Below are 25,495 nucleotides of genomic sequence, written 5' to 3'. Positions count from 1 at the left end.
GCTCCCAGTCAGCTTTTCATTGCCTGCCTCTTAAATATAAACAGATAACCAAGATAAAATAGAGAAATCAAGTGTATAAACATAAAACGTGACTCCAGAGGAAAATCAAGATAACATGCAAAGTAGAAGAGTATTTCAAAAGAATGAAATTAGTGTGCTCAGAAAAATTAAAGATGAAAAACTTGTGACTAGACTGTACTGTACTGTCCATAAAAAAGGAACTATCAATAAGAAAGGACTCTGAGAAATCAAAAATTGAAGTGCTGAAGTGAACAATTCAATAGAATTAAAAGATAAATTTAAAGGATTTTCCCAGGAGGTAAGATCAAGATAAAGGAGGCAGAAAACACAAGAAAATAAGAAACATAAAGGATTTATTTAAGGGTTTCAATAGTTGACTAATGGTAGATCCAGAAAAAATTTATTTTAAAAGGGGACATGGAGGAAGAATTAACAAAGATATAATACAAGAAGTTTTCTCACAGCTGAAGAATACAAATCTACAGAATAGACAGAACCACTGAATGCTCAACAAAGATGAATGCAAAATAATCAACATATAGACACACTGCCGTGAAATGTCAGAACACCAAAAATAGGCAATATAAAAAGCTTCAAGAAAGAAAAATATGTCATACATAAAGGATTAAGTACCAAAATGCCATCAAATTTTTCAATAGTAACTAACATTGGATGCAATATTTTCAATATCATCAAAATTCTGAGAGAAATCACTTTCAACTGAATTTATATGCCCAGCCAAACTATTGATCAATGTGAGATTGAAAGAAAGAGCCTCAGAAAGTTTACCTCCAGTGCACTCTTTTTAAAGGAAATTATTTGAGAATGTGCTCCAGCAAAATGAGGGACTAAACCAAGGAAAAGGATACATGGTATCCAAGAAACAATGTGCCAACCCAGAAAAACAGCAAAGAGAAATCTCAGAAGAGAAGCAATGCACAGAGCCAAGGAGGAGCCAATCCACATTGTAGATGGAGTTCCTGGAAAGGGAGGGTATAATAAAATACAGAATTGGATGGGAAGGCTGGAAACAAATGAAAATATGATAATGGCAAATAGCACAAGCGGAAAAGGGCAGGTAGAAATTCCAGGTTGGGGGTTGGGGTGCGGAATGGTATTAAAAAAATAAAATACAATCATAATACACGACTTGGCTCTCCAAAGGAACAGTATTTAAATAGTGGTTTTTTTGCGTGGAGGGGTATAAGCTAAACGCTCACCTATCACAGCAGGAATACAATGACTAATGAAAGATACATAATAAATCAAGAAACAGAAATGGAAGCATATTATTGCAAGTGATCAGAGATACTGTAACTAGGAGCTGTAAAGGAGCTGAAAAGTGGCTTCTGGGATGAGAACTAGGGATTCAGGGTGGATGTGGGCAGAGACGTATTTTTTTAACCAGTGTATGTAACACACTGATGTCTTTTTTAATGGCCTTTAACTCTGGTTGCTGAGTAGAACTCTGATTACAGGTGGTCAAGAACAGTTTCAGGGAAACTGGTTAGGAGAATATCGCATCAGTATCAGCAGGAAACAAAGGTTTATTGGACTAGATTTGTGGTTGGTGGAGATGGGGACAAGATGATGGAAAAAACACCATTAGGAGATCAAATCGACAGTCCTTGCTGGTGGGTTGGGTGAAGGGATAGTGAGAAAGATGGGGATCCAGGGAGGACACCTAGTTTCCTGCTTGTGTATGTGGGTGGACGGTGGCCCTCCACTGAGAATCCTGGTCAAGAATCAAGTTGTTAGGAGGAAGTAGTGGACTCAGATGGAGACAGGTAGAGTTTAAGGTGCTTGGGAGGCAGGGAGGAGAAGATGCTAGACAGGAGGTTATAAACACAGCTCTGAGCTCCCATCACATACCCCGGGCTAGGCAACAAGCCTGTTAATGCAGGTGAGCTCTCCTAGGGAGGGACTGAGGATGCCAGAAAGAAGTAGTTGATGGTATAAGGGTGACACTGGTCTCACATCAGATATATCCAGCACAGAGACCTGAACTGGTACAGATCTCAACATAGTCACACATCCTTACAGGCACACTTATAACTCAGACCCCCCAAGGATTAGCCCTTACTTCAATTTTTTTTTTTTCGAGACAGGGTCTCACTCTGTCACTCAGGTTGGAGTGCAGTGATGTGATCACAATTCACTGCAGGCTCTACCTCCCCAGCACAATCAATCCATCCACCTCAGCCTCCTCAGTAGCTGGGACTACAGGTGCATGCTACCACACCCGGCTAGTTATTTTTTTTTGTTTTAACTTTTTGTAGACACGTGGTCTCACTATGTTGCCCAGGCTGGTCTCAAATTCCTGGGCTCCAGTGATTCACCCACCATGGCTCCCCAAAGCACTACGATTACAGGCATGAGCCACTGTGCCTGGCCTCATATTAAAATAAGATAGTTCCAGCACTCATCCCCGTGCTGTGGAAGACCTCCTCCAATATTTCTATCCTTGGGTTTCCAGGAAGACTCTCCTGAGAGGGATCGCACTGTAGCTACCCTCAGCACGAGCCCCAGCCCCTAACTGTGGTCCTGACTTCCAACCTTGGCTGATTGTATCCACACCCTGCCCCATTTATTTTCCCCAAATGGTACCAACAAAGGTTGTCGTGTGTAGCAGACTTCTATTAAAATGTAGGGACAGTTACAGTACACAATAGGAAGCAAATTAAAACTCAGTATCAGGCATCATTGTTCCTAGAAATTTATCAGCTGTACTGCCTGTACAGGGAATTCTGTACTGGCCATGACTTCCCTTGGAATCCCTCCCTCCCTCCTTGTTAGGGTCCTGTTCATTCCCTCTGGCCTTTCCTCCCCTCTCCCTTTGTCTTGTCTCTGCATCCTCCATCCCCTGCCTTCCAGGCTGACCCCAGAAATTATGCAAGAAATTCAGCTCTCTGTTCTCTTTCACCTTGCAGACCTTGCCAGGCCACTTACAACACCCACGGGGGCCGACAATTTATTTCACAAAACAAAGAGCCATCTCCCATGAGATGAATGATGTCCATCCCCTAGAACGGTAAACTGGCTGCCTTCTGGCCATTCTTTATTTTTATTTTATTTTTTATTTTTTCAGAGGCAGGGTCTCACTCTGTTGCCCATGCTGGAGTGCAGAGGCATGACCATAGCTCACTGCAGCCTCTAACTCCTGGGCTCAAGCAGTCCTCCCACCTCAGCCTCCCAAGTAGCTGGTATGACAGGTGTGTACCACCACACCTGGGTAATTTTTTATTTTTTGTAGACACAGGGGTCTTGCTATGTTGCCCAAACTACTGGTCTCAAACTATGGGGCTCAAGCAATCCCCCCGGGCCTTGGCCTCCCAAAGTGCTGGGATTACAGGTGTGAGCCACCACACCCAGGCTGGCTGTTCTCTAAAAAGCACCCCTCACAAACACCCACATGCAGGCATCTACATTTACTTTTACATTTGCTCATGTGCACACATGCTCATAATTGCATGTACACACTCATGTGCACACGTTCACACTTATACACACTTGGACATGCAGATGGGCTAAAGGCTTTTCACAGTGAGCATCTAGGGGTAGATGGAAATCACCCCCTCAGGTTAACCCCACCCCCAGTGCGAGTGTGTGCATGCACACGTCCGTGCATACACTGACTCTGCTGCTTTACGCACTGAACCATTTTAAGGGAGTCTGTTCCTGAACCCGTGCCTGTTACCTGGGGAAAGGCCTCTCCTCTGCCCAGAAGCTAGAACTGAGCTGGTGAGCCTGAGTTGGCTAGGACTGTGCTGGGGTCTAAAACATGGCCCTGTCACAATGTCACAGAGGCGGCCTCACCCTGGGCAAACAAGCCAGGAATGGGGGGCTGTGGCAGGAATAACGGCCCCCTCAAAGACGTCCATGCCATGTCCTAATCCCCAGAACTTGGGAATATGCCAGTACCCACGTGCACAAGGGGGCTGTGCAGACATGATTCAGCCGAGGATCTTAAAATGAGCTGGGCAGGCCCAATGTAACCACAGGAGTCATGAGGGAAAGGGAGGCAGGAGTGTCAGAGAAGATGACAGGACAGTGGGGGAAGAGGTCAGAGGGCTGGGACATGGGCTTTGAAGATGGAGGAAGAGGTCCCAAGCTAAGGAATACAGCAGTCCCTAAAAGTTGGAAAAGGCCTGGGAAGGCTTCTGCCCTAGAGCCTCTGGAAGGAATGCAGCCCTGCCTTCCTCTTAATCTTAGCCCTGTAAAGCTCCATTTAGACTTCTTCAGAACTGCAAGGGACTACATTTGTATTGTTTAAGCCACTAAATCTGCTGCCATTTGTTTTGGGTTTGTTTTGTTTTGTTTGAAACAGAGTCTCACTATGTTACCCAGGCTGGAGTACAGTGGTGCAATCTTGGCTCACTGCAACCTCCGCCTCCCAGGTTCAAGTGATCCTCCTGCCTCAGCCTCCCAAGTAGCTGGGATTACAGGCATGTGCCACCAGGCCCAGCTAATTTTTGTATTTTTAGTAGAGACAGGGTTTCACCATTTGGCCAGGCTGGTCTCAAACTCCTGACCTCAGGTGATCCACCTGCCTTGGCCTCCCAAAGTGCTAGGATTACCAGGTACGAGTGACCACACCCAGCCTGCTGCCGTTTGTTACTGCAACATTAAGAAACTAGCACAGGTGTTTAATTAGATCCCATTTGTCAATTTTGGCTTTTGTTGCTGTTGCTTTTGGTGTTTTAGTCACGAAGTTCTTGCCCATGCCTGTGGCCTGAATGATATTGCCTAGGTTTTCTTCTAGGGTTTTTATGGTTTTAGGTCTAACATTTAAGTCTTTAATCCATCTTGAATTGATTTTCATATAAGGTGTAAGGAAGGGATTCAGTTTCAGCTTTCTACATACGGCTAGCCAGTTTTCCCAGCACCATTTATTAAATAGGGAATCCTTTCCCTATTTCTTGTTTTTGTCAGGTTTGTCAAAGATCACATGGTTGTAGATGTGTGGTATTATTTCCGAGGGCGCTATTCTGTTCTATTGGTCTATATCTCTGTTTTGGTACCAGTACCATACTGTTTTGGTTACTGTAGCCTTGCAGTATAGTTTGAAGTCAGGTAGCATGATGCCTCCAGCTTTGTTCTTTTGGCTTAGGATTGTCTTGGCAATGTGGGCTCTTTTTTGGTTCCATATGAACTTTAGTTTTTTTTCCAATTCTGTGAAGAAAGTCATTGGTAGCTTGATGGGGATGACATTGAATCTATAAATTACCTTGGGCAGTATGGCCATTTTCACAATATTGATTATTCCTATCCATGAGCATGGAATGTTCTTCCATTTGTTTGTGCCCTCTTTTATTTTGCTGAGCAGTGGTTTGTAGTTCTCCTTGAAGAGGTCCTTCACATCCCTTATAAGTTGGATTCCTAGGTATTTTATTCTCTTTGAAGCAGTTGCAAATGGGAGTTCACTCATGATTTGGTTCTCTGTTTGTCTGTTTTTGGTGTATAGGAATACTTTTGATTTTTGCATATTGATTTTGTATCCTGAGACTTTGCTGAAGTTGCTTATTAGCTTAAGGAGATTTGGGGCTGAGACGATGGGATTTTCTAAATATATAGTCATGTCATCACAAACAGGGACAATTTGACTTCCTCTTTTCCTAATTGAATACCCTTTATTTCTTTAAAGAGCTTCTGCACAGCAAAAGAAGCTGCCATCAGAGTGAACAGGCAACCTACAGAATGGGAGAAAATTTTTCCAATCTACCCATCTGACAAAGGGCTAATATCCAGAATCTACAAAGAACTTAAACAAATTTACAAGAAAAAAATCAAACAACCCCATCAAAAAGTGGGTGAAGGATATGAACAGACACTTCTCAAAAGAAGACATTTATGCAGCCAACAGATACATGAAAAAATGCTCATCATCACTGGCCATCAGAGAAATGCAAATCAAAACCACAATGAGATACCATCTCACACCAGTTAGAATGGCGATCATTAAAAAGTCAGGAAACAACAGATGCTGGAGAGGATGTGGAGAAATAGGAACACTTTTACACTGTTGGTGGGACTGTAAACTAGTTCAGCCATTATGGAAGACAGTGTGGCGATTCCTCAAGGATCTAGAACTAGAAATACCATTTGACCCAGCCATCCCATTACTGGGCATATACCCAAAGGATTATAAATCATGCTGCTATAAAGACACATGCACACGTATGTTTATTGCAGCACTATTCACAATAGCAAAGACTTGGAACCAACCCAAATGCCCACCAATGATAGACTGGATTAAGAAAATGTGGCACATATACACCATGGAATACTATGCAGCCATAAAAAGGATGAGTTCATGTCCTTTATAGGGACATGGATGAAGCTGGAAACCATCATTCTGAGCAAACTAACACAGGGACAGAAAACCAAACACCACATGTTCTCACTCATAGGTGGGAATTGAACAATAAGAACACATGGACACAGGGTGGGGAACATCACACATCGGGGCCTGCTGGGGGGTGGGGGGAGGGGGAAAGGATAGCATTAGGAGATATACCTAATGCAAATGATGAATTAACGGGTGCAGCACACCAACATGGCACATGTATACATTTGTAACAAACCTGCACGTTGTGCACATGTACCCTAGAACTTAAAAAAAAAATAAAAAATAAAATAATTAAAAAAAGAAACTAGCACAGGTGCCCTGAGGTGCTGCCAGCTCTTGGAGGCCAGAGATCAGGTGTTACCTCCAGCGAGACTCAAGTTCGGACCTCCCTGGGTCATTGCCCTGCAGCTATCTGAGGAGCTCACAAAGACTAAGGAGAAAAGTTCTTCCCAGGCTGCCAGGGAGCATGGGCTTTCCGGGACTGCGTGATGTGGCAGCAGGAGGAGGAGGCAGCTCTGGAGAAGGAGTTAGGCCTGATCATGAAGCAGCCCCTCCCCAGAGGCCACTCCTGCAGGAGGTGAAGCTGGAGGCCAGGGACCTCCTTTCAGGAACAGTGGCCACGAGCCCCTGGGTGTGTGGCTAAGGAAGGGGCAAACTCTGCCATCCTTCAGTCTCCCTTTGGAAGGGATTCCAGGTTCTTTAGCTGATGATAGCCAAGCCCCCAGCCTCAGAGGGGAGCCAGTCAATTTCAGCTCGTGTTAATTACCAGACCGGGCAACTCAGGTGCGGGTCTGTGCCGGCCATCTCTGGACCCCACGCTGGAAGAGCTGTCCAGCAAGCACCAGTGAGCATGTGTAGGGGGCGGCAAGGGACAGGAAGCCCAGGCCCATCTGGGGTTGCTACAGAAAAGGGGATCCTCTTGAGCCCATGCAATCATCCAGCCATGTTCCTGGGCCTTCTGAATGGAAAATTCCAGGGCATCCTCAACCTTAGTTCCTCACACACTTAGATGAGATCCTAAGTGTCTCTCTTGACTTTGTGCTCATAATTCCAGCAGAACCCATGGTTCTCCTGGGCTGTGGCAGCACAGCCTCCAGTATAATCCCAGGAAATGACCTTGGATGAATGTCTTGAGTTCTGTAGTCCTCAGTCTCTTTCTCTGTGAAATGGATCATGTAATAGTTATCAACCTCACAGTGCTGTTGTAAGGATTAGGTGAAATAATGAGTATAAACTCGCTGGAATAAAGCACAAGAAAAGACCTCTTTTTAAAATTTTTTAAAGTCTGGACACCAAATTTCTGGATCACATTCTGGCCCGTCACCATCTGATGCCCACCAAGCACTGGCTATCCTAAGAAAGCGGGTACCCTGGGCCATCCAGAATTTTCTGGGTTTTGCAAATGATTGGACCCCACCCCCACACTGGCCACTTTTCCAACTCCACTTCCCTATTGATAAATGTTCTGATGTAAATGACGAGCTGATGGGTGCTGACGAGTGGATGGGTGCAGCACAGCAACATGGCACAAGTATACATATGTAACAAACCTGCATGTTATGCACATGTACCCTAGAACTTAAAGTATAATAATAATAAAAAATTTTTAAAAATTTAAAAAAAAAAAGATAAATGTTCTCAAAAATTGGTGGAGAATCCTAGAAATCCTTTCTAAGGATTTATCTATGAATGCTAAAGGACAAGAGAGCAAGAGTGGTGTTTATTATGGTGAAAATGGAAAATTCCATGGCCAATAGCAAAGGTATTATTAAACATACAAAATGGGTTTGCTGACCAAAATGTTATGCATTGATATGAAGGTATCTATACATTTTCTGAAAATTATGATGATGTATCTGTATGGAAATAGAAATATGTTCCTGATATATTAAAAAGCTCATTATTTAAAACTATTGTTAAAATAATTATATATGTAACATATAATACATACATTTTGATGTATATATGTGTGTTTATGTCAGATACACACAAATATCTTAGATTTATGCACACATCTTATATACATATACACATATACATATAACTTATATTTTAAAACATGTATATGTGTATATCTGCATGTGTGTATGAATGTATATACACAGAAAATGGAAAAACAATCTGGAATTAAATAGACCAAATAGTTAGTGATTGAAATGGTTATTACTGATTAGTGGAATTTCAGATGCTTTTTATTTTCTTCTTTATAGCTTTATGCATTGTCTGAAAAAAAGGCAATATGTATATACTAGTCTTTTCGCAATGTTAAAATAAGACATTTTACACACACAAACAGTATTGATGATGTAATAAAATATCATGAAACCACCAATCAACTTAAGACATATGTTACTTTTATTGACAGGAAAATTACTTTATTTTTTAAAATATGTGTTCCAAGTCTTTGCTATTGCAAACAGTGCTGCAGTGAACATATACATGCATGTGTTTTTTTAATAGACTGATTTATACTTCTTTGGGCATATACCCAATAATGGGATTGCTGAGTCAAATGGTATTTCTGTCTTTAGGTCTTTGAGGAATTGCCACACCGTCTTCCACAATGGCTGAACTAATTTACACTCCCACCAAGTGTATAAGCACTATTCACAATAGCAAAGACTTGGAATCAACATAAATGCCTACCAATAATAGACTGGATAAAGAAAATGTAGTACATATACATCATGGAATACTAGGCAGCCATAAAAAAGAATGAGATAATGTCCTTTGCAGGGACATGGATGGAGCCAGAGGCCATTATCCTTAGCAAACTAACACAGGAACAGAAAACCAAATACCACATCTTCTCACTTATAAGTGGGAGCTAAATGATGAGAACACATGGACACATAGAGGAAATGAAACAAAATGGGGCTTTTCAGATGATGGAGGATGGGAAGAGGGAGATGATCTGGAAAAATAACTAATGGGTACTAGGCTTAATAACTGGGTGATGAAATAATCTGTACACCAAACCCCTATGACACAAGTTTACCTGTGTAATAAACCTGCACTTGTACCCCTGAACTTAAAATAAAAGTTTTAAAGAAAAGTTTTCTATTATTATTCAAATAAGAAATATATAAAAATAACGTCTCTAGTTCACCTCATTTTTATTGAATTATGAAATTTTATTGAAAAACTTTAAAATGTAATATGAAAAATTGGAAAATATATGCCATATTTTTGGATGGAAAATCTTAATATAAAATGTCAATTCTCCCAACAGTAATGTATAAATGTAATGAATTACATAATAGTAGCATTATAACTCATTATAATGAGTTACATTATAATACCATCTGATTATAGAACCATTTTTAATTGGATGAAATGACAATAAAGTTCCTGTAAAAAGAATAAATGTCTAAGAATGGTCGGAAAAACTATAAAGGGAACTATCTTGCCTTGCCTTATAGATATTAAAATATACTATAAAGCCACTAGAATCCAACAATATGGTATTGGCATAGAATTAGTGGATTCACAGAAAACTCTGGAACAGAATAAAGAACCCAGAAATATGTCCTAGTATGAAAATCTAATACATAATAAATACCTCCTTAAGAAAAAAATATTAATAAACAATGCTAGCAAAAAGCAGCTATTTGTAAGAAAATGAAGTTGGCTCCTTCAAACCATATAAAAATTTAAACTCCAGTGGGTTAATAAGACTTCATTGTAAAAACAAAACATGAAACCTTAGAAAAAATTTTAGGCGAATACATGTATAATGCAGTGTGTAGGGGGTCACTTTTACCTATGACAAGAAACCTAGAATCTATAAAGAAATAATCATTTTTGACTACATAGAATTTAATCTCATCCAGGAAATTTTTATTTCAGATATTTTATTTTTTGGTTCTAGAATTCCCATTTGCTTATTTTTATAGTCTATTTCCAACTGAAGTTTTCTATTTAATCATTCATTGCTAGTATATTTTTCTTCATGTCCTTGAGCATAGTTATAACAGCTACTTTTAAATTCTTGTCTCTTAATTCTAACCTCTAGGTCACATTAAGATTATTCTCCATTGATGGCCTTTTCTATTAATATGGCTCACATTTTCCCATTTCTTCATATGTCTAGTAATTTTGGACTGTATCCTGGACACTGTCAATGGTAAGTTGTAGAGACTCTGGATTTTATTATGTTCTTCTGAGTATCGACTTTTTATGTTAGCAGGCAGTTAACTTGGCTGAACTCAGAGTTCAAACTCTCCCCTCTGGTAGGCAGCAGCTGAAATCTCTGTTCAGTTATTTTAGCCACAGTTAGGCTTCGAGGAGCCTCCCAAATGAATTCACAGTTCAGAAAACAGCCTGAAGTTTGGGTGCAGTTTTTAAGGAGAATTTGGAACATATCCCCCATGGAGTTCTCCTTCCTGGAATTTCCCCCTTTACTTTTCAATTTCTGTGAAGTCCTAGATTCTTCCCTGTGATTCCTTAACAAGTAAGAATGCAGATTTCTATCCAACTTTTAACTGACTTACGTGGTGTTATGTGGGGCCTGCAGGGCAGTGACCCAGGGAGACCTGAACTTGATGGTAGCCAAGCCTCCAGCCTCAGAGGGGAGCCAGTCATGTAAAATGTAAAAATAAGAAACACTGTCATTCCCTTCTTACAAATGTCAGATGTTATAATTTCTGCCTGGTTTGGGTCACTTTTAGTGCCCCCACATAGCCTTTTGTCCAGAATTTATAATTGCTATCTGTGGGAGAGATTGTCTTTTACAAGGTACTCTGTCATTATTGGAAGTACAACTCTCTGACTACATACAATTTAAACTTTTTTAGGCCGGGCGCAGTGGCTCATACCTGTAATTCCAGCACTTTGGGAGACTGAGGCAGGTGGATCACTTGAGGTTAGGAGTTCAAGACCAGCCTGGCCAACATGTTGGAACCCCGTCTCTACTAAAAATACAAAAATTAGGCCAGGTGTAGTGGGTGCCTGTAATCCCAACTACTTGGGAGACGGAGGCAGGAGAATTGCTTGAACCCAGAGGCAGAGGTTGCAGTGAGCCAACATTGCCCCACTGCACTGCAGCCTGGGCACCAGAGTGAGACTCTGTCTCAAAAAAAATAAAAAATAAATAAATTTTAAACATTTTTAGATGGCTAAATGTTCCCATAAAAAAAGCTAAAAGACAAGTACTGAATTTGGGGAAAATATATTCGTAACACCTATGACAGAGAAAGAGTTAATTTTTAGCTCTTACAAATTGTTAAGCAAAAGACAAAGCATCCAATAGAAAAATATTCCCAGGACATGAATAGGCTCAGAGAAGAGTAAACCCAAATGGCCAATAAACATATGGCTCAACCTCCTACTACTCAGGGAAATGCAAATTAAAGTAACAATGAAATAGCACTTCTCACCCATCATACTGGCAAAAATTCAAAAGAATGTTAACACCTACTACTGATGAGAGTGATAAGAAAAGTATATTTTCATACATTGCTGGTTCAAATGAGAACTGATACTGCCTTTTTGGAAAGCAATATGGAACAAATCTATTTTAAAGATCTAAGTATATGTAGGCTTCAACCCAACAATCCCACTCATAAGAAATTTATCCCAGAAATAAACAAAAGCACTCGGATGTAGGAATATATAAAGGTGTTAATGTCACAATATTTGTAGTGGCCGAAGAGCTAGAAACAATCTGTCGATAGAAAAGGGTTTAAATCATTACACGGTCATGCCATGGAACAAGATGCAACCATTAAAAAAAATAGATTCAGCCAGGTGTGGTGGCTCATGCCTGTAATCCCAGCACTTTGGGATGCCAAGATGGGCAGATCGCCTGAGGTCAGGAGTTCGAGACCAGCCTGGCTAACATGGTGGAACCCCATTTCTACTAAAAATACAAGAAATTAGCCAGATGTGGTGGCGTGCGCCTGTAATCCCAGCTACTCAGGAGGCTGAGGCAGGAGAATCACTTGAACCCGGGAGGTGGAGGCTGCAGTGAGAGCCAAGATCGTGCCATTGCACTACATACATACACACACACTCTATATATATCCATATATATTTAAATCCTATTTTCTTTTTTGATAAAAAGCTCAGAAAGAATAATGAAGGGGATGGGAGGAAACTTTAGGAGGTGGTGAAAATGTTTATGGCCTTGATGATGATGGTTTCACACATATACACTTATCCCTAAACGCATCAAGTTGTATAGATTAAATATGTACAGCTTTTTATACGTCAATCATGGCTCAATAAAGCAATTTTTAAAAACAGAAAAGAAAGAGTCAGAAGAAGAAGAAAAGATGAAAGTGTAGTCTTCTGGGAGTTTCAGAACCCAGATTACAGAGTCTAACCTGCCCCTCCTCCACTGCGTCTCCTCCTACCTTTGTATTCCTGACACAGGTGCCTGGGGCGCTGTCACAGGAGGTCCTGGGCCTGGGACCTCCATCCTCATGCATTCTTCTTAAGGAACTGTCTCCTGCCAGCACCAAGTATCCCTTAAAAAGGCACCATCTCAGCAGCTGGAATGGTGCAGCACCGGCACAGGCACCCCCAGCTCTGCCAGACAAGGAGGTCCCGTCCTCTCTGTGACTCGAATACATCCCCATACACCATGGATGGTGCTGGGACTTAATTATGTCCTCTACAAATTCATATGTCAAAATTCGAATTCCCAATATGATAGTATTTGGAGATGGGGCCTTTGGAAGACAATTAAAGTGATAGCAGATATTATTGGATCAGTGTTGAACTTCTTGGGTTGACCATGGTACTGTGGTTATGTAGGAGAGTGTCCTTACTCTTAGAAGATGCTCTGAAGTATTTTGAAGTGAAATGTTCTGATGTCTGCAAATAACTCCCAAATGAGGCTGGGTAGGGGAAGAAAACAAATGTTGCAAGACGTTAATAGGTTAGTGAAGCTAGGGGATGGTAACTATTCTTTTCTTTCCATTTTTTGGTGCAGTTGAAGTTTTTCAAAATAAAAGTTGTAGGAAAGCTGGGTCCGTGTCTGGTCACTGGCCAGCTCCCCACAGCTGCTGTGTTGATCCTCCCCATTCTCCCTCCTGATCCTTCTTCCCCACCCTCCAGTCTGTTCTCACAGAGCTGCCCAAGAGATTGTCTTAAGACATGCCATTCCCATGACTAATGCTTTCTTCTTTTTTTTTCTTTTTTTTGATAGAGTCTCACTCTGTTGCCCAGGCTGGAGTGCAGTGGTGCAATCTTGGCTCACTGCAACCTCCACCTCCTGGGTTCAAGTGATTCTCCTGCCCCAGCCTCCCAAGTAGCTGGGATTACAGGTGCATACCACCATACCTGGCTAATTTTTGTAGTTTTAGTAGAGGTGGGGTTTGACCATGTTGGCAAGGCTGGTCTCAAACTCCTGACCTCTGGTGAGCCGCCTGCCTCAGCATCCCAAAGTGCTGGGATTACAGGCATGAGCCACCATGCCCGGCCGTCCTAAGGCTTTCTTGACTCCTAAAACAAAATCCAAATTCCTTACTGAGGTCTCTAACTCTTTCCACGATCTGGTCCCACTGGCCTGCCATCCTCAGCACACTCATTGTACCCCAGCCTCAGGGCCTTTGCATAGGCTGTTCCATATGTCTGAACCCTCTGCTCCCAGATTTTCATGTGGCTCTCTTTTTCTCATTATTCACACATCTGTTCAATGTCACCTCCATCGAGAAGCCCTCCCTGACTACTTTTACTTAAATAGCTTCCCCATTCCGACCCAGTCGAACTCTCAACCCAACTTAATTTTCTTCTCAGCTCTTGTTTTGTTTGTCTCCCCTGCTGGAATGTAACATGCTCCCAAAGCAGAGGCTCTGTCTAGTCAATGATGCTCTCTTAGCACCAAGAAAAAAGCCCCGCACATAGTAGGTACATAATTAATACGTCTTGAATGAAGATGTAGATAGTCACTGATACAGACACATATAAATGAATGTACTTACACAAACACACACTGTCACACAGGAAGACGCACAACTGCTCAGTGAAGTACACACAGAGAAGTAATCACAGACATATCTGTGAACAGCACACAATTATGTAGCTCATAGAAACACATAAACACACATTCATACAAGACATTCGGATGGACTCATGCACTAACACACATTAATCTTTACCTATACATCTACTGATCCACACACATACAAACATTGACATGCACAGTCACGTACACCCAGACACAAAAACATGCTCACACAGCCACACATGTATGAAGAGTCAGGAGTACAGTCATGAACGGACACCTACACACACACACGCTCACCCTTGCCTGGCCTGGGACTGATGCCCTTGCTAAGCCTGGCTTGGATGGGCACCACTGGGCCACTCTGCAACCCTTGGCCCAGAGGACCTCAAATCTCCTGGCAGCACTCTGAGAGGGGGTGGGGGCTGCTGGGTGCCCCTAGAATTATGACTGCTCTGAGGCTGCCGTTAGGAGCAGCAATGTCACCGAGGCCATTAGCTGCCTGGGCAGGGCCGTAAAACACGCCTGGCTCGGCGCCCTCTCCTCCAGCCACGTCTGTGTCTGCGGTCACCCTGCCCACAGGGCAGTGCCGAATGACAGAGACAGTGGCCTCTCATGGCCAGGTGCTAATGAGACGAGGTCAGCAGGAAAAAGTTCCCCAGTGCCCCCAGGTGGCTAATCACCTGGCCGGTCGGCTGACGACCCTATGGGGTCGGGGCAGGCAGCAGGCAGTGGTTCTCAGCGAGGCAAGGCAAACTGGTCTATGCTCTGCCAGGAGCCAGCTGGATCCAGCAGAGGCTGGGGCTAGAGAGGCTATGGCCACCAGGGGAGGGACTGAGATGAGACCTGGCCCCCCCAGTTGGGCTCTGCCAGTGCCTGGAACTACCAAGGCACACTCAAGGCCAGACACCAGGCAGCAAGCCAAACCCAGAGCCCAGCAGCTGGCATAGCCCAAGCTGCTCCGGGCCCTCTGCCCGGTGTGCCCAGGATGACAGTCTGAGCTCCCAAAGTCTTCTGGGAGCTGGATGTGCCCGTTGCCCCAGCACCCTTGTGGGAGACCCTAAGGAACCCTCCGTGGCCATCCTCCCCAGCCCCTGGTCACAGGGAACCTTTGGGTGACGTCCCCTGCTGGGAGCAAGAAGTGGAGGGACAGCTTCCAGAGGGGTCCCTACTATACATCCAAAAGCCTAGAAGCTGAAGAGAATGCAGTTTGTTCAGGAACTCAGTGATATAGCTGTGAAGAGAGACCAGCATGATGGAGGGTGGTGGTGGGAGGGGACACGGTGCATTCAAGGCTTGAGAGAAACCCAGGCTGGCTGGAAGGGGGTGGGGGAGCTGAAGAACGGGTGATGCCCAAACTGTGCAGGCCCAAGACAATGATTTGGGGCTTGAACCTGAGAACACTGGGAGCCACAAACGGGTAAAGAGTGATGCGATCTAATTTGACACGATGTCTCTGGCCATCTCCTGCAGCATATGGCCATTATTCCAATACAGAAGTACAGAGGTGGACTGGGACAGGAAAAGGGGAGGAGATATCTTACATTGTGTCAGGGACTATGCACCAGCACCCCATGTTTTGCCAAAAGAATGCTGCTTGCACCTGGTGTTAAGCCGAGAAGCTGGGTTCCATTCATTCATTCATTCATTCATGCACGCATTCTTGTATCTACCATCATATAACCCTCATGGAGATAAGAAATAAACCAGCTCCTGCTGTCCAGGGGTGTACTGTTCAGTAGAGGAGGAGGAAAGGGAAGGGGCAGGAGCTGGAACCAGCATTTATGGAGCGCCTGCTGTATGCCTCACAATCACCCACTGAGGGAGGTACTTCCCAGGCCGTTTCATAGACAAGGAAACTGAGACTCAGGATGAAGCCACCAGTCCACATTCTCACAGAGGGCTCCAGCCCCGGGGGCAGAAAGGTTTCAGAGTGACAGAGAGCAGCCTGAGCTCCTCCAAGGGTAATTTCAATCCTTGACTTCAGGCGGAGCAAGGTTCTGAAGTTCCCAGAAAGGATGAGACCCTCGGGGATTGGTCTGAGGGCCCAGCGCTGCCTCCCCCTCAGCTGTGATTAATGCCTGACAGTCCCGCCACTTGCAGGGAACTCATCAGACTAATATTTCCTCATGTGAACTCCGTGTCGCCCTCAAATGAGAAATCCCAGCCCCTTCGCGTTCCGTGCCCCAGATGAATGGGCTCCCGTCCCGGGGCCCGTGAATGATGCAGCCCACATCTGCAGAGGGAGGTCGATAAAGGCCCTTTATCAGCAGAACCATGGCTCCCCATGGCCAGCCATTGGACCCCAGCTCCCCTGTCACGCTGCTCCCCTGGAGCTGACCCTGGACGCCTGCCAGAGACGGGGAGGCAAGGTCAGTGCCCAGCAGATTGGAAGAAAGGGCTCCGTAAGGGAGGGATAGGCCTTCTCCAGCCCTGCCTCCCATAGCTGAGGCTCTTGGGGGTCAGAGGGAAGGGGCGGGGTCTGCCAACATTTTGCGGTGAGCCCAAGGAAGGCGTAAGCATGTAGCCAGCTAGGAGCAGATGCCTGCTGAAGGTAACCTAGAACCTCCAAAGTTCCGTGGAGTGGAAATGGAGGGTGTGGAACCAAGTGGTTCTAGGAACAGAAACACCAGTGATTGGTCTAGTGGTAAGAGAAAATAGAAACAGTACCCAGTATCATTTCTTGAGTGCTCACCATGTGCTAGGCATGGTGCCAAACATCAATATGCGTTGTTGCACCTACTCCTCACAGAGCCCCGTGTAAAAGGAGGTATGATCCCCTTTTACAGGTGAGAAAAGTGAGGGCTAGAGCAGTTAAATGATACTCTGAGTGGAGGTGTCAAGATTCCCTAGCTTCCAAGTTGTGCTTTTAGCTATTCATCATGCAGACATTCAACTGCTACTTGTAAAATGGCATCTTTGTGCCTGGCATTGAGCCAAGTGCTGGGAATACACAAGGCAGACATGGTCCCTGCCCTCATGGAGCTTACAGTCCTGTAGGGAGCTGACCTCCCACAAGGGGACTGTGGTGCTTCAGTGAGAATGTGGGTGAGGCCTGGGTGCTCAAGGAGAGTCTCGCCAAGGAGAGGGAAGCACCTTATCTTGTGCTTAGCACAGTGCTTCCTAGGAAGAAGCCAGTTCAACCCCGAGTGTGGGTCCTGAGAACAAGTCCTCCTTGAGGTGGCCAAAGGTGGGAAGAATCCAGGGCTGAACGTCAAAGCACTGAAGGCCAAAGCCAGGAAAAAGAGAGCAGCCATCCTGCCCAGCAGGTGCCCATGGGCTGATAGCAGAAGTGGAGTTGGAGTGTGGATGGGACAGAGTCAACCAGAAGGAAACCTGGGGTCTCCTGCTTGAAGGAGGCAGCCAGAGCTGTGTGGATCCTGGCTGTGGGGCAGCTTGGGCTGGCCTCCAGGTGGAGACGGAGAGGACGGATGTCCACACCCGAAAGGGATCTCCCTGCTGAGGGTGCCCCCCACCCTGACAACAGGAGATACTTGGAGTCAGGTACACAGCAGGTGATCCACCTGTGGGAGGCCCCGAGCCAGAGACTCAGGGAGCAGGTGTGACTCAGGGGTGAGCTGGCATGCGTGATGAAGGGAGTTCAAGCCCCAGACAAGCAGGGTGGGTTCCAAGCTCAAGCTCCAGGCCCTGCAGGAAGAGGGACAAGGGTAAAAGCCAGATCTAAGCGGACCCACAGCCAGAGCCCAGGGTGCTAAGAGTAACATTGAAGGTCACCTGCTGACAGTGCTGTGGCCAAGCGGCCACTCTCCAGTCAGTCAGGGTGGGCCTGGGGCTCCCACTGGGAAAGACAGGGTAGGCAGAGCCACCCACGCCTGGGGCTGCCAGGAGCTGGAAGGAGGGGGTGGGAAGAGCCTCAGTCCTGGCTGCAGAAGAGCTCGTCTCTCTCGTGCATTTTCCCTGTAGTTTGGCTCTAGGACTTCATCATGTGCAGTTTCCTGTATTGTAAAGGATGGACACATCACGCCCTCTGACCTTCTCCCTCCCTGCGCCCCACCTGTGCAAGGCTCCACCCTGTTTCTGAAGCTGCCTTGAACCTGACCCTCAATTCATCCTTGACCCTTACCCTGTCCCTGACCCCATTTCTGAGCCTCACTCCATCCTGAAATTTCTTCCCTCTCTGGGCTTCAGCCCCTCCCTGTCTTTTCACCCCTTCCTCAGTCCACCCCAGTTCTAAGCCTCTCTCTTCCCCATCTGGTTACCCCATTTCTGACTCCTGCCCCACCCCTGCCATCCCACACCCCACCCCAGATCCCTCCCCATCCTTCCCACCCACACTGCCTCTGGAATGGGGTCAGGATTCAGCAAGGCTCTGGGAAGAGAGATGAAGGTATCTGTTGTTCATATTCCCTATAAATTATTTCAAAGCTGATTGGGCACGGTGGTTCGTGCCTATAATCCCAGCACTGTGGGAGGCCGAGGCAGGCACGTGAGGTCAGAAGTTCGAGACCAGCCTGGTCAACATGGTGAAACTCTGTCTCTAATGAAAATACAAAAATTAGCCAGACGAGGTGGTGGGCGCCTGTAATCCTAGTTACTCGGGAAGTTGAGGCAGGAGAATCGCTTGAACCCAGGAGGTGGAAGATGCAGTGAGCCAAGATTGTCCCACTGCACTACAGCCTGGGCGACAGAGTAAGACCCTGTCTCAAAAAATAATAATAATGATTATTTCAAAGCTGAGAGGTTCCTGTTTTCTTTGTGGGGGGGCAAAAATGGGAATTTCAAAATATACTTTATAAAACAGGTGGGAATTTCAAAATGACCTCATTAAAATGCCAGATACAGTATCAATCCACACCTTGAGACATCAGAATAGCGGTCCCCCTTGTGCGAGGAGGGAGGATTGAGACTGGAGCAGGACACAGCGGGAGGGGGACTTCTGGGGGCGAGTGATGTGGTTTCTGGAGTTGGATGTTGCAAACACAGGTGTATTCAGTTGGTAAGATTCATCAAGCAATATATTTATTATGTGTGCACTTTTCGGTATCTGTGCTATAGTTCAATAGAAAGTTTTTTTGTAATGCTCTGTAGCCTGGGCAGATTGGACCCTTAGGGCAACAGAGCTGGCTGTTGGGTCCCTGTAGCAGTGGGGACATGCCACCCTGGGGGCCTTTGGAAAAGCATAGTCTGGTTCTCTGTTCCCAGGACAGTTTCATCCCAACAGGATGCTGACGAGGAGCCCCCCGGCCCCCCCTCTGCTCAGCCACACACCCCATTGTCCGCTGGGACCCTGCCTTGGTGCCAGCTGCCTTTCCTACCCTAACAGCTGTATTTTTCAGGTACAATATGACAGGCTCAATCTATTCCTGTTATATATTTCCCAGTAAATGGACAAGGTGAAAACAGTGTCAGTTCAAATCACTATCATGACACTTAATTCTGATTTACTGTACCTTTTGCTGCAATCTTGAAAGTGCCTGCATCCGTGGTGAGCTGGATCGCCCAGCCAGGCCCCATGGGGTCGACGTTGAGATCAGCTTCAATAAAAGAATTTAGGGTAAGGCAGCCCCAGGTGGGCGGGGGGCGAGCTGGGGCCCAGAGGACCAGCCGGCGGAGACGCTGAAGCTGCTGCTCTTCCACACCTCCCTCCCTCTACTCTTTGTCCCCAGCCCGGTGTTTGCAGCAGCTGGGAAATTTATGGAGGCTCCATAAACGGGTTTTACAGACAGCTGTTAGAGCGTGCGGAGCAAGGCTTGGCTGTCGGGGGACCCAGTCGCAGGCTTACAGCCAAGACACTTAAATATTATGGCCCCACATATATAAAAAGTGTGCTGCGCACGTCCTCGGCTGCCTCCCTCCTCCTGACCCAGGAGCACGGGGTCTGGCCAGAGAATAGCAATGCTCGCAGTTGCTGGCTCGGCAGAGACAGAGTACCCGCCGCAACCCCTTGCTGCAGCCCCTGCAACCACCACCGGGGAACTCTGGCAGGGCTGAGAGCAGAGAGACTCATCCAAATAGCACTGCCAGCACGTGCTGGCCCCCGCCTGCCCCTGCCCTGCTGGCCCACTGCGCCAGGCTCAGCTCACCAAGTTCTCTTAGCCTCAGGGCCTTGCTCCAGCTGTTTCCACTGCCTTGAAAGCTCTCCCGTCCTTTCTCCCAGTCCCGCAGCCTTTTCTTGGCCAATTCCTACCTACCCTTCCAGAACCCAGCCTAAATGGTGCTTTCTCAAAGGCACGGTCATCACCCTTCAGAGTCAGGTCTCCTGCTAGAAATGCTCATAGCCCCCATGGACTTCTTCGTAACATGTATAACAATTGTAATTAAATAATTATTGGTGTCATTATCTGTTTAATGTCTGTCTTCCCCACTGGACAATAAACTCTGTGAAAACAGGGACTCTATCTGAATGTATCCCTACTGCTTTGTGCAGGGCCTGGCACTCAGTGAATATGCAATGAATGATGGCATGCCTGCATGAATGAATATGCAGAGATGAATTCCACACAACCCTCAGACAGAATACAGTGAAATGTGCTCAGTTCCTAAGAGCAGGAGAAGGATTCCGCAAAGAGAAGGCACTCTACAAGGGGGAATCCAGACAGGCTTCCAGGAAGAGGCGCCATCAGACCTCATAGTATAAGTAAAGAGCTTTCATTCAGAAGCCCCAACCGTGAAGCTTAAAATGTGAGACAGTGAGTGAGTCCCTTAGTCTCGGTGAGCCTCAGCTTCCCATCTCTAAAATGGTACTGATGATGGTGCCTACATCACATGGTTATTGTGAAGGTCAAATGTACTTGGTACAGCACATGTAATAAGAGTTCCTTAAACTATATCACTAGTAAATACAGCCGGAGCTTGGTAATGCCAGGCAATGGGAACAACATGTATGAAGGTATTGATGAGAAATAAAAATCATTTTCTGCTGCCTCGGAAGTCATGCCTTGTATCTCAGAAATTCATCCTGAGCTATTTGACCAGGAGAGAGTGTCTGACCTGATAAGAGTCAATCGTAGGCGGCTGGTCAGTGACCTATGACCTAAGGCCAGTGAGATTTCCTCTCATGGGTGATTGATTGAAGAGACATGAGAAGAATTGGCAGGAAGAGCAGAAACTGTAAGTTCCATGATGAAAATATCATGGCACAACAAAATAGAAATTAAGTAAGTGCAGGGGTCAGAGAGAGCCAGTCCAGCCCATCTCAAGCCTTATGATGGAAGTCTTATTTTTTTCTGTTGGAGGAGGCAGCATAGTAGTGCAATTAAATTCGACTTCTCGCTCACAAGGGTACCAGCTGTGCGACCTTGGACAGCATACTTAACCTTTCTGAGATTCAATTTCCTTGTGTGTAACATAGGGATGATAAAAGCATTATCTCAGAAAGTTGTGTGGATTCAATGAAATAATGTGGTGGACTATATTACTGGTATCCTCGCCAAGACCAACCAGCCTGTTTTCAAAGATATTGTGACTGCTTACGACTTGGCACTACCCCGGGGCCTCTAATCTTTTGTGGATAGAAAACAGGCTGAGAGGCCGGGCGTGGTGGCTCATGCCTGTAATCCCAGAACTTTGGGATGCCAAGGTGGGCACATCGCCTGAGGTCAGGAGTTCGAGACCAGCCTGGCCAAATGATGAAACCCTGTCTCTACTAAAAATAAAAAATTAGCTGGGCGTGGTGGCATGCGCCTGTAGTCCCAGTTACTCGGGAGGCTGAGGCAGAAGGTGGAGGTTGCAATGAGCCAAGATTGTGCCACTGCACTTCAGCCTGGGTGACAGAGTGAGACTCCATCAGAAAGAAAGAAAAAGAACGAAAGAACGAGAAGGAAAGAAGAAAGGAAGGGAAATAAAAGGAAAGGAAAGGAAAGGGAAGGAAGGAAGGAAGGAAGGAAGGAAGGAAGGAAGGAAGGAAGGAAGGAAGGAAGGAAGGAAGGGAAAGAAAGAAAGAAAGAAAGAAAGAAGAAAAGAAGAAAGAAAGGAGAGAGGGAGGGCGGGAGGGAAGGAAGGAAGGAAAGAAGGAAGGAAGGAAGGAAGGAAGGAAGGAAGGAAGGAAGGAAGGAAGGAAGGAAGGAAGGAAGGAAGGAAGGAAATAAAACAGGCTGCGAAATATGCCTAACCCTCAAACTGAATATATTCTCCAACATGGAGAAAGGATAGATGGAGACTATGAAAACTGCCAATATTCGGCCAGGCATGGTGGCTTACACCTGTAATCCCAGCACTTTGGGATGCCAAGGTGGGCACATTGCCTGAGGTCAGGAGTTCGAGATCAGCCTGGCCAACATGATGAAACCCTGTCTCTACTAAAAATAAAAAATTAGCTGGGCGTGGTGGCGTGCGCCTGTAGTCCCAGTTACTCAGGAGGCTGAGGCAGGAGGTGGAGGTTGCAATGAGCCAAGATTGTGCCACTGCACTCCAGCCTGGGCGACAGAGTGAGACTCCATCAGAAAGAAAGAAAAAGAATGAAAGAACAAGAAGGAAAGAAGAAAGGAAAGGAAAGGAAGAAAGGAAGAAAAAAAGAAAGAGGAAAAGAAGAAAGAAAGGAGAGAGGGAGGGCGGGAGGGCGGGAGGGAAAGAAGGAAGGAAGGAAGGAAGGAAGGAAGGAAGGAAGGAAGGAAGGAAGGAAGGAAGGAAGGAAGGAAGGAAGGAAATAAAACAAGCTGAGAAATATGCCTAACCCTCAAACTGAATATATTCTCCAACATGGAGAAAGGATAGATGGAGACTATGAAAACTGCCAATATTCGGCTGGGCATGGTGGCTCACACCTGTAATCCCAGCACTTTGGGAGGCCGAGGTGGGCAGATCACAAGGTCAGGAGATCAACACCATCCTGGCTAACATGGCAAAACCCCGTCTCCACTAAACAAAAATACCAAAAATTAGCCAGGTGTGGTGGCGGGCGCCTGTAGTCCCAGTTACTTGGGAGGCTGATGCGGGAGAATGGCGTGAACCCCAGAGGCAGAGCTTGCAGTGAGCTGAGATCGGGCCACTGCACTCCAGCCTGGGCGACAGAGAGAGACTCCGTCTCAAAAGGAAGGAAGGAAGGAAGGAAGGAAGGAAGGAAGGAAGGAAGGAAGGGAGGGAGGGNAAGGAAGGAAGGAAGGAAGGAAGGAAGGAAGGAAGGAAGGAAGGAAGGAAGGAAGGAAGGAAGGAAGGAAGGAAGGAAGGAGAGAGAGAGAGAAACAGAGAGAGAGAGGAAGGAAGGAAGGAAGGAAGGAAGGAAGGAAGGAAGGAAGGAAGGAAGGAAAATTGCCAATATTCAACCATTTTGGTTCACAAAAGTGGTCCCATAGAGTTCAACATTAGAAGAGGAAGGATCCCTCAGGATCCAAGAGCCCTGGAGAACACAGAACTAGGGCATTTCTCCTCGGAGACAGAATCAGGACCTGATCAAGGAACATTCCCTGTGCCTAGTGAAAGAACCCTTTGAAATGTGTGTACAGCCTGATTTCAGAATTTTCCAGTGCTCTGACTGCCATGTGACTCCCATTCTGGTCCCTTCAAATAGGAGTGTTTAACTGAGATTGCCCTGTTCCATTTCACTATGGCATATTGGGTGGAAGGTAGCCAGTCTTTTTGGTTCATAGATCTCTGAACCAAAATGAGCCAGTTATTTCTTCTCCCTGATGAGTTTCAACTTGATCACAAGATCATACAAGATCCTGGACTTTGGGCTTCAGCCTGAACTAGTGGCTGGATGGAACTTTGGATTGCTTGCCTGGAGGTGAGCATGTTCTACATGTAGGAGGTAGAGGGAATTGAACATTTGGTGACCAGAAGAACAGGGCCAATCCAGATTTTTTTTGGCCACTAATGCCCCAGCCCCTTGAAGTCAGTCTTTGCCGTGTAACTCACTTTGACCAACAAAATGTGAGTAGAAGTGACATGTCACTCTAAGCAGAAAGTCAGTTTGTACTAGAGTCAGTTTGTACTTGGCCACATTTTCTTTCCTGCTAAAACAACAAACACAACCAGCAATGGTCCAAACAGAGAATGCTCCAGCAGCCTGTATTCTGGAAGAAAAAAAGTGAATTGCCAAACCCTAGCCAACTTGCCCTGGACAGTAGCATGAGTGAGAAACAGACACTGTAAGACCCTGGGATTTTTGAGATTGTTTGTTACTGCAACATAGCTTGGCTTATCCTGACTGATCCAATCACTTAGCACAGGGCCTAGCTCAAAATAGGTGCCATGATGACTTTTTTCCTATCTCTTGAAAGCCAGAAAATCATATTAAAATTCCTGGAGACATACATAAAGTATGAGTTTGGTTTGGTAAATAATTCAATGGAACTAGAGTGAAGCCTACATGGAGGGGAGTAGTTAACAATAAAAGTGAGAAACTGAGGCTGGGTATGGTGGCTCATGCTTGTAATCCCAGCACTTTGGGAGGCTGAAGTAGGCTGACTGCTTGAGGCCAGAAGTTCAAGACCAGCCTGGGCAACAAAGCAACGCTCCGTCTCTACAAAAACTGTATATATAAAAATTAGTTGGGAGAGGTGGCAAGCACCTATAGTCCCAGCTACTGGGGAGGCTGAGGTGGGAAGATCACTTGATCCCAGGAGTTCAAGGCCACAGTGAGCTATGATCACACCATTGCACTCCAGCCTGAGCAACAGAGACAGGCCTCCTCTCTGAAACATAAAAATAAAGTGAGAAACAGAGGCCAGATTATCAAGGACTTGCAATAGAAGCCATATGTTTGGCTGAACTTATTTTGTAGAGGGTACAAATAAAATCACCTTTACAATTCCAATGTTAATTTTCCTATCAGAAGAAAGAGTGTCTTTCTTACGCTCTCACACCAAGTTAAATCTGAGATCCCCAGTAGGAGTCAGTTGAGGTTACGGCTATCACAGAGAGGAGCAGAAAATCCAATCTGTCCACCAGAGGGAGGGCCTGTGTTCCCGGCTGCTGGCTTCTCTGCCTTTCAGTGTCACAGCTGAAAACAGACCCGCCCAAAGCAAGAGGCATAAAAGAAACAATTGATAGACCTCGCTACGCTAAAATGTAAAACTCCTAAATGACCGCAGACACCATAAACAAGCTAAAAACAAGCTATAGCCTGGGAGAAAATATTTGCAATTTATATAACAGATAAGGGATTAGCATCCAGAATATATAAAGAATTCTAGCAAATCAATAAGAAAAAGACAAATGGCCCAATAGAACACTCAGCAAATGATAAAAAACAGTCGATTTATAGAAAAGGAAAT

The sequence above is a fragment of the Theropithecus gelada genome, chromosome 15, assembly GCF_003255815.1.
Source record: "Theropithecus gelada isolate Dixy chromosome 15, Tgel_1.0, whole genome shotgun sequence".
Lineage (NCBI taxonomy): Eukaryota > Metazoa > Chordata > Mammalia > Primates > Cercopithecidae > Theropithecus > Theropithecus gelada.
This window is presented reverse-complemented; position numbering follows the sequence as displayed.